This window comes from Ahaetulla prasina, chromosome 4 (genome assembly GCF_028640845.1).
Source record: "Ahaetulla prasina isolate Xishuangbanna chromosome 4, ASM2864084v1, whole genome shotgun sequence".
Classification (NCBI taxonomy): Eukaryota; Metazoa; Chordata; class Lepidosauria; order Squamata; family Colubridae; genus Ahaetulla; species Ahaetulla prasina.
In genome coordinates this window covers 8625285-8635832 of record NC_080542.1, presented here as the reverse complement: position 1 = coordinate 8635832, position 10548 = coordinate 8625285, and positions in this window count along the sequence as shown.

Below are 10548 nucleotides of genomic sequence, written 5' to 3'. Positions count from 1 at the left end.
AAAAAAAAATGCTTTTAAAATTTTTTTTAAAAAGAGCTAGAACTTTCTGACAGTTAGAACAATTAATCAGTGGAATGATCTGCCTCCAGAAATATTGTATGATCCAACAGTGGAAGCTTTGAGGAAGGACAACCATTTGTCTGAAATGGTATAGGGCTTCCTGCCTGACCAGGGGATTGGACTAGAAGACCTCAAAGGTCCCTTCCAACTGTTAGTCTGTAGAAATAATATCCTGGACATAAATTGTTTCAACTCCTACCCTCAAAACGACGCTATAGAGCACTGCACACCAGAACAACTAGACACAAGGACATTTTTCCCCGAATGCCATCACTCTGCTAAACAAATAATTCCCTCAACACTGACAATGTCAAACTATTTACTAAATCTGCACTACTATTAATCTTCTCATCGTTCCTATCACCCATCTCCTCCCACTTATGACTGTATGACTGTAACTTGGTTGATTGTATCCTTATGGTTTATACTGATATTGATTGTTTCCTGATTGCTTATTTGTACCCTGTGACTATCCTTAAGTGTTGTACCTTATGATTCTTTTTTTAAAAAAAATATTATTAAACTTTTTTTAAAACAAAAAGAAATTTTAGCATTTTTTTTCTTTTCAACAGTTTTACGTCGGTAACCAATACTTATACATTTTTTCTCCCCAATCCTTATGGTTCTCGATGAACGTATCATTTCTGTTATGTATGCTGAGAGCATATGCCCTAAAGACAAATTCCTTGTGTGTCCAATCACACTTGGCCAATTCAAAAGAATTCTATCTATCTTTTATCTATCTAATAAAATTAAAATAAAATAAAAAAATAAAGTGAAATAAAAATAAAGTGAAATAAACTAAATCTGATATGGCAAGTGAAAAAGGACTAGAAGTTGAAACATGTGTGATGACATGTTGATATAAATTCAATCCAATTCGTAACTGCCTAGTGAGCTACACAAAAGGATGTTATTTCAATTTTATTTATTTATTTATTTATTTATTAGATTTTTATACCGCCCTTCTCCCGAAGGACTCAGCCAACATAAAACCATAACAATGTACAATTAAAACAGAGACTTAAAAAACTTATTCAATAATTGGCCAAAAAATTTAAAATGATTAGACTAAAACCCTTAAATTCATAAAATACAACCCCAATTAAAATTAATATTTAAAAATTAAAAAATTAAGAATTTAAAAAGTTTAAAAAGTTTAAAAAGTTTAAGCCAGTCCCGCTCGAATAAATAAATGCATTTTCAGTTTGCGGCGGAAGGTCCGAAGGTCAGGCAATTGACGCAAACTAGGGGGGAGTTCGTTCCAAAGGTAGGACCCCCCCACAGAGAAGGATCTTCCCCTGGGGGCCGCCAGCCGACATTGCTTGGCGGACGGCACCCTGAGAAGTCCCTCTCTGTGCGAGCGTACGGGTCAGTGGGAGGCATGAGGTAACAGCAGGCGGTCCCGTAAGTACCCAGGCCCTAAGCCATGGAGCGCTTTAAAGGTAGTAACCAGGACCTTAAAGCGCACCCGAAAGACCACAGGCAGCCAGTGCAGTCTGAGCAGGAGCGGTGTTACATGGGAGCCACGTGTGGCTCCCTCTATCACCCGCGCAGCTGCATTCTGAACTAACTGGAGCCTCCGAGTGCACTTCAAGGGGAGCCCCATGTAAAGAGCATTGCAATAATCCAAGCGAGAGGTGACAAGAGCATGAGTGACCGTGCATAAGACATCCCGGTCAAGGAAGGGGTGCAACTGGCGAACCAAGCAAACCTGGTGGAAAGCTCTCCTGGAGACGGCCGTCAAATGGTCTTCAAATGACAGCCATCCATCCAGGAGAACGCCCAAGTTGCGCACCCTTTCCATTGGGGCCAATGACTCGCCCCCAACAGTCAGCTGTGGTTGCAGCTGACTGTACCGGGGTGCCGGCATCCACAGCCACTCCATCTTGGAGGGATTGAGCTTGAGCCTGTTTGTCCCCATCCAGACCCGTACGGCTTCCAAGCACCGGGACAGCACTTCGACAGCTTCGTTGGGGTGGCCCGGGGTGGACAAGTACAGCTGTGTGTCGTCAGTGTACAGTTGGTATCTCACCCCAAAGCCACTGATGACCTCGCCCAGCGGCTTCATATAGATGTTGAACAGGAGAGGCGAGAGAATTGACCCCTGTGGCACCCCACAAGTAAGGCACCTCGCGGTCGATCTCTGCCCCCCTGTCAACACCGTCTGCGACCGGTCAGAGAGATAGGAGGAGAACCACCAATAAACGGTGCCTCCCACTCCCAAACTCTCCAACCGGTGCAGCAAGATACCATGGTCGATGGTATCAAAAGCCACTGAGAGATCTAATAGGACCAGGGCAGAGGAACAACCCCTGTCCCTGGCCCTCCAGAGGTCATCCACCAATGCGACCAAAGCTGTCTCTGTACTATATCCGGACCGGAAGCCGGACTGGAACGGGTCTAGATAGACAGCTTCATCCAGGTACTGGGGTAGCTGCCATGCCACCACACTCTCTACAACCTTCGCAACACAGCGAAGGTTGGAGACTGGATGATAATTTCCCAAAATAGCTGGGTCCAGGGAAGGCTTCTTGAGGAGGGGTCTCACCGTCGCCTCTTTCAAGGCGGCGGGGAAAACCCCTTCCAACAAGGAAGCGTTAATGATTCCCCGGAGCCAGCCTCGTGTCACCTCCTGTGTGGCCAGCACCAACCAGGAGGGACACTGGTCCAGTAAACATGTGGTGGCATGTAACTTCCTCAGTAACCTGTCCACGTCCTCGAGAGCCACAGGGTCAAACTCATCCCAAACAACCTCAACAAGACGCATCTCCGTCCTCTCACTTGGATCATCACAATTTTGGTCCAAACTATCCCGAAGCTGAACGATTTTATCATATAGATAACCACTAAACTCCTCGGCACGTCCCTGCAAGGGGTCATCCCGCCCCTCCTGATGAAGGAGAAAGCGGGTCACCCGAAACAGGGCGGCCAGGCGGTTATCTGCCGACGCAATGAGGGTGGAAACATAAGAACGTTTCACCTCCCTCAGTGCCACTAGGTAGGTCTTAGAATAAGACCTAACTAGTGTCCGGTCAGCTTCGGAACGGCTGGACCTCCAGGTACTCTCTAGGCATCTTCTCCGGCGTTTCATCACAGCCCCTCAGAGAACCAAGGGGCCAGTTGAGATCTACACCGGGTCAGAGGCCGCAAAGGCACGACAAGGTCCAAAGCCCCAGCCACGGCCTATTCCCAGGCCACAACTAGTTCTTCAGCCGTGCCGTGGGCCAAATCCTCAGGGAACGGCCCAAGCTCCGTCAGGAACCTCTCAGGGTCCATCAGGCGCCTGGGATGGAACCAACGCATTGGTTCCATCTCCCTGCGGTGGTGGGTAGCGGTCCGAAAGTCCCGGCGAAGGAGAAAATGATCTGACCATGACACAGGTTGTATTACTAAATCTCCTAATTCCAGATCATTTAACCACTGTCCAGAGATATAAATCAGGTCCAGTGTGCCTCCCCCACTGTGCGTAGGGCCATCAGTTACTTGAATCAGGTCCAAGGCTGTCATGGAAGCCTGGAACTCCTGAGCCGCCGTCGAAGACAAGCCGGTCGATGGCAAGTTGAAATCCCCCATGACCATAAGTCTGGGGGTCTCAACCGCCACTCCGGCGAGCACCTCCAACAACTCGGGAAGGGCTGTAGTCATGCAGCAAGGAGCCAGGTACGTGATCAACAAGCCCGTCTGATTCCTATGGCCCCACCTCACAAAGAGGGATTCCCAACCGGCTATCTGAGGGACAGTGGACTCCCTCAGCTCTAGACCTTCCCTAATAACAACCGCCACCCCCCCACCTCTACCTTGGACTCACGGGACCCCGGAGGGCACAGTTGATGGAATGCACGGGACCCCGGAGGGCACAGTTCAACTAGGGGAACACCCTCTTCCATGCCCAACCAGATCTCCATAATGCCCATAAAGTCCACGGACTCCCCCTGAATAAGATCACAAATCAGGGGGGCCTTATTGATCACGGACCGCGCATTGCATAACATCAACCGGAGGCCCAAGCTCTGAGGATCTTGGTCGTCCAGGGAACGGGTAAAGACTGAGGGGCCGGAGCATGTGATCGCTTTTAAACAGCGAACACATGCTCCCAGAGATCGATACGGCCCCTTGTTTCCGCCATATCTGCCTCTCCCACTTACCGTACAGATGGAACGACCCTCTAAACCAGGAACACACCCCTCCCCCCCCGCCTTCGGACCAGATGGAGTGATGCTGCGAACAGGCGCAGGGACTGGACATTCCCTCCCCGATGGGTTTCTCCCCCCACCCGTCTGTTCCCTCCCCCCCCTTAAAAAAACCCTTATTTAAAAACCTATTTAAAAACCCCCAAAGGTTCTTCTTAGATGCATGCCACCTCTCTGGATCCCAAGACCCTTCATTAAGGCAAGCCCTCGATAGAACAGAGGGCCATTCCTGCGAGGCGGGGGAACCTCGCAGCCGTAAGAGCTCAATAGGCGAATATCTCATGGAATTATAAATAACAGCAGAGAAAGGGTCATCCCTGGCCGGTATAGATATTACAATTGATACAAAAAATCCAATTCAGGACCCGATATAAGATGGTAAAAATTTGGACAGATCACACTCCGTAGGACACTAGATGTCATAAAAAGTCACCGGATAAATGCCACATAAAATCGAGTCTTGGATCATAGTCCATCCCCACTGTCTGCTTCATCCCTGTCGTATCGTTGCTGACGTTGTTGTTATTATAGTCATTGTTATTGATATTAAGGACCAATAACGTCTTCCCTCCACTAATGTCATGCCATCAACACTGATTTATTTATTTATTTATTTATTTATTTATTTATTTATTTATTTATTTATTTATTATGATTGCCCAGTCCAAAAGAAGTGCTCCTGTTGCTGTATCATCACCATTTTCCAAGATTATTTTACCAAGTCGTTTCTTCTTTTCTTTCAATTTGATTTTGGCCATCTAGCTTTCTTGTTCCCTCTTAGGATCTTTCAGATATTGGCTCAATATTATGTCCAATGTTTGCAGAGACACGTTCATCCTTTTTATACTATCAATTCCTAAAGCGTTACTTAAAAACAGTAAAAAGCCGATTACCATTTTGTGAACGTATAGTTAACACAGTATCCTAGGATATCAGTTTTGGATTTTTTAGGGTTCTTTCAAATGTAAAATGTGTTGAGTTTGTGAATCTTGTACATTTATCTCAATTTTAAAGAAGGCTGACCATTATTTGAGTAGATCCTTCTGCACGGACTGTAAGCAATAAATCAGATTATTTGAACTTTCCTGTGTGGACCTGGTTCTTTTTTTTCTTTTTTTTGCCTGACATTGTATCCCACTCCAAACTTTTTTTCTGGGTAGCAACAGATACAGCCAGCATGGCATCTGACCCACAAGCAGAAGCAGCAGCTGATCATGCAGCAGTGGATATTATACTAAACAATATGTGCAATTTGTGCATTTTGACAGCATTCTAACAAGACAACAAATGCAGAATTTGGGACAACTGACCCCATTGGTGCTTCTGACACAGTCAGCAGCCTTGGTACTACCTGTTGCAAAGGAGTCACGGTAGCTTAAAGATCATTGGTTGCTGAGGAAAGACAGAGGTGCAGAGACATGGCACTTTTACGATTGAGATTCTGGGCCCCTATTGAGAATATGCCAGAGGTGGGTTCTACTTACCTTTTCTATCGGTTTGCAGTGGAATCACGCACGCATGCGCAGAAGTTTCCTGATGACTTTGGGGTCGATTGGCGAGGCCTCCCTTGGTTTTACTACCAGTTCGCAAGAACCAATCCAAACTGGGGGTAATCCACCACTGGAATGTGCCTTTCTCCAGAAAAGGAGAAAGACCTCTCAGTGAGACCATGAGAGAGCACTGTACTGAATACAGAACCGAGGTCACAAAAGGGTCTATTCAAACATTAAAGAGAGAGCAACACCATCTAAATGAATACACGTTGCTGGAAATTTATATTGCTGTGACCCTCTCAGACAATTAGAAATAAGGGACTGCAGTGTTAGTGGATTCTTGGGTAAGAATTGACTTTATAGACTTCACAATGGTTAAAATTTTATAAATCCCTGTAGTCCTTCTAGACACTCCAATACAAGTAGAAACAATACTTCACAAAATTTAAAACGTGGTCCAATTATGTGGTCCCCGCTGCAAATAGCAGTAGCCCATCATACTCAACTGTTAACCCTATATATCAACAGCCACCTTTCCTTTTGGATCATCTTGGGATCAAAGAACCTGAAACTTCAAATTCCATTATAAATAGGAGGCTGGAACTCTGTCTTTTACAGCTCTAACTTACCAACTTGTCCAAGTACAAGCAGCAGAAGATTCATTGCACTAATTGGCAGAAGATCCCAAAGTGGGAATTACCAAGTTACCCATTAAATACACAGATTTTCCAGATTTTTTGGGGGGTGGGGGGTGGGAAGAAGCATTCCTTCTCCCACATAGCGACCACAACTTTGCTATTGACCCAGTTCTGTGGCATGGAGCAGGGGTGAAATCCAGCAGATTCTGACAGGTTCTGGAGAACTAGTAGCAGAAATTTTGAACAGTTTGGAGAACAGGCAAATGCCACCTCTGGCTGGGCCCAGAGTGGGGTAGGAATGGAGATTTTACAGTATCCTTCCTCTATTATTATTATTATTATTATTTATTGGATTTCTAGACTGCCCTTCTCCCGAAGGACTCAGGGCGGTGTACAGCCAAGATAAAACATAAACCATGTACAATTAAAAACTGAATTAAGAAACTTATTATACAATTGGCCGAAAAATTAAAATATTTAAAATCTAAAAACCCCAATTTAAAACATAAATAGAATTTAAAATTTAAAATCTAGACAATTTAAGAAAAAACTTAAGCCAGCCCCGTGCGAATGAACAAATGTGTTTTCAATTCGTGGCAAAAGGTCCGAAGGTCAGGTATTTGGCGTAAACCAGGGGGAAGTTTGTTCCAGAGAGTAGGAGCCCCCACAGAGAAGGATCTTCCCCTGGGGGCCACCAGCCGACATTGTTTGGCGGACGGCACCCTGAGAAGTCCCTCTCTGTGTGAGTCTACGGGTCGGTAGGAGGCATGGGGTAACAGCAGACGGTCCCGTAAGTACCCAGGCCCCAAGCCATGGAGCGCTTTGAAGGTGGTAACCAAAACCTTGAAATGCACCCGAAAGGCAACAGGTAGCCAGTGCAGTCTGCGCAGGAGAGGTGTTACATGGGAGCTACGTGGAACTCCCTCTATCACCCGCACAGCTGCGTTCTGGACCAACTGAAGCCTCCGAGTGCATCTCAAGGGGAGCCCCATGTAGAGAGCATTGCAATAATCCAGGCGAGAGGTAACGAGAGCATGAGTGACTGTGCATAAGGCATCCCGATCGAGGAAGGGGCGCAACTGGCGAACCAGGCGAACCTGGTGGAAGGCCCTCCTGGAGACGGCCGTCAAATGATCTTCAAACGACAGCCGTGCATCCAGGAGAACACCCAAGTTGCGCACCCTTTCCCTTGGGGCCAATAACTCGCCCCCGACAGTCAGCTGTGGCTGCAGCTGACTGTATCGGGGTGCCGGCATCCACAGCCACTCCGTCTTGGAGGGATTGAGCTTGAGCCTGTTCCTCCCCATCCAGACCCGTACGGCTTCCAAACACCGGGACAGCACTTCGACAGCTTCGTTGGGGTGGCCCGGGGTGGAAAAGTACAGCTGAGTGTACAGCTCAGCGTACAGCTGATATCTCACCCCGAAGCCACTGATGATCTCACCCAACGGTTTCATATAGATGTTGAACAGGAAGGGCGAGAGAATCGACCCCTGCGGCACCCCACAAGTAAGGTGCCTCGCGGTCGACCTCTGTCCCCCTGTCAACACCGTCTGCGACCGGTCAGAGAGATAGGAGGAGAACCACCGATAAACGGTGCCTCCCACTCCCAACCCCCCCAACCGGTGCAGCAGGATACCATGGTCGATGGTATCAAAAGCCACTGAGAGATCTAACAGGACCAGAGCAGAGGAGTAACCCCTGTCCCTGTCCCTCCAGAGATCATTCACCAACGCGACCAAAGCTGTCTCCGTGCTATATCCGGGTCGGAAGCTGGACTGGAATGGGTCTAGATAGCCACACCCACAGAACTGGTACTAAAAAATTTGAATTTCACCAAAATTCAAAGGACTAGAAGACCTCCAAGGTATATTCGGTAAAAAATTAAAATAAAATAATAAAATAAAGTAAAATAAAAATAAAGTAAAATAAAAATAAAGTAAAATAAAAATAAAGTAAAATAAATCTGATGTGGCAAGTGAGAAAGATTAGAAGATGAAATGAGCAATGATATGATATAAATTCAATCCAATTTGTAACTGCATAGTGAGATGCACAAAAGGATATCATTTCCATGCCATCAGTAATAGGTTTACTGTTATGCTTTATTTCCCATGAATAATCAGCCTAAATTTTTTTGGGCTGGCCTTAGCCAGCTGGATCAATTCGGCAGAAGTTGTTTATTTTTCAACCTCTCTTTGACTTCACTTGTACTTCTGGCTAGGTCCCACTCTTTCAGATGTTCTTCTGGGAGAGATATTCCTCTAGGAGTTTATTGATTTCATTATTTGAATTTTGGTCTGCTGGATGGAACAAAAATGCCCTGTCGGAATCAGCTTCCTGGCTTTGCTCAGAAGATCAGGCAAAGTTAATCAGTCTGGTTCTCTGACACAATAATACAGGGCAGTGTCATCAGCTGACACATTCAACTGAAGGGAAAACCCATTCTTGGCGTTGTCTGAAGCAATGGTGATGCAGATTTGAAGAGAAGGTGAGTACCATTTTCTGCCATCATAGGGGTAGATTCTACCAATCCATTTTAAGCCTTTCCCTGGAGGTTGACGGACCCAGTTCCAAGCACAGCTACGATCAGTGATGGAGACACCAGTAACTTTACAGAGCAAATTGAGATGTTTCCCTAGTCTTAGAATTCACTGCCTTAATTAAAGAAGTTGTACATCAAAAAGGGATCCTAATGAAGGAGAAGAAATGAAATTAGAATTTGCATACATTGTGGGGGGGGGACTCATATTCTTGCTTTCTCTAAAATTATGTATTCATGTTTTGGCATGGCTATCAGAGAAAAGGAAAACAGCAAGAATTTGAGTGTATCTTTAAATGAATTTCCTGCAACTTGACATATACAATCTGAAGAAAATGTAAAGATCCAAAATCGGGACCCTTCTTTTAAAGGGGAGTACTTCATTATGATATTTGCATAAGCCCAATGATATCCAAAGAAACTCTAGGAATGCAAGATTCAAAGGAGAACCTGAATTAATTTAGAGCTTCCTTCCTTCCTTCCTTCCTTCCTTCCTTCCTTCCTTCCTTCCTTCCTTCCTTCCTTCCTTCCTTCTTTCCTTCCTTCCTTCCTTCCTTCCTTCCTTTCTTCCTTTCTTCCTCCCTCCCTCCCTCCCAGATGGCTAACAACCCACTACCCAGCCCTAATGCATGTAGTAAAAAACTATATGGTTCCATAGTCTTCTTAACAGCCCCATCTGGATCTCTGAGAAAATTTTCAATGCTCACTATCTATCAGTATAATTTGCTTGGAAGTTGACCTTTTGAGTCCACAATTAAACTCTGGGAAAAGAGTAGATATCACAGAAGATGGCTTCCTCCCCTTATAGAAATTCCTCTCTGGATTTTGCTGTTTGATTGGGACTTAGCTACTCAGAAAATTAGTCTAGTTTAGGGAAACAGAGAAAAACTTTCTCTTCCTGACATTTTGCTCCCTTGTAAATGACATGACAAATGATTGGCTTCGTCATATGCTCCAGAATTAGCTATCTGTCTATGTAGCTATGCCCTGAAGGTACTACTGACCTCCTTATATTTTTTCATAGCAGCCCAGAAATTGTCTCTGCTCTAATACATAAAATTAAATGGGCAAAGATTTCAAATATAAGATCTTACAAAGATCTCAGGAAGTACTGTAGGAAGAAATATCCATCTGGGGAGAAATATCTCCCCATGTGGGGAGAAAGACACTGGAAACATGGAGGCTGATTGGAAAGATGGTTTATTTGTGGACAGGACCACATGGGTTTGAAGTCCTGATGCAGCTAAACACGTGGAGTTGAGGGAGAGAGGTATTTATACCTTCTCTTGGGCCTTGCCCTTGTGCTTCCTGTTCCTGTGGAAGAAATTCCACAGTAATTTCTATTTTATTGGTTTTTGTCAGATTCCCAGGGGACTATGCAGGGGTCATAGCTAAGTTTGTAGGCAGTCAGAATCAAGTTTGGTTGAACCTTGGGCTGATGTAATGTCCCCAGGTGCCACGTGGTTAGCTCTGCTGGTAGAGCAGGTAGAGGGATAATCCTATTGTGTCCTGGGGTTGAAGGTCTTTTGTCTTGTAGATAGGCTGGCCCAGTGTTTTGTCTTGTAGATAGGCTGTCACCAAAATATCTGCTGGGGGCAGGGAGTTGAGGCTGAGTTTCTGTT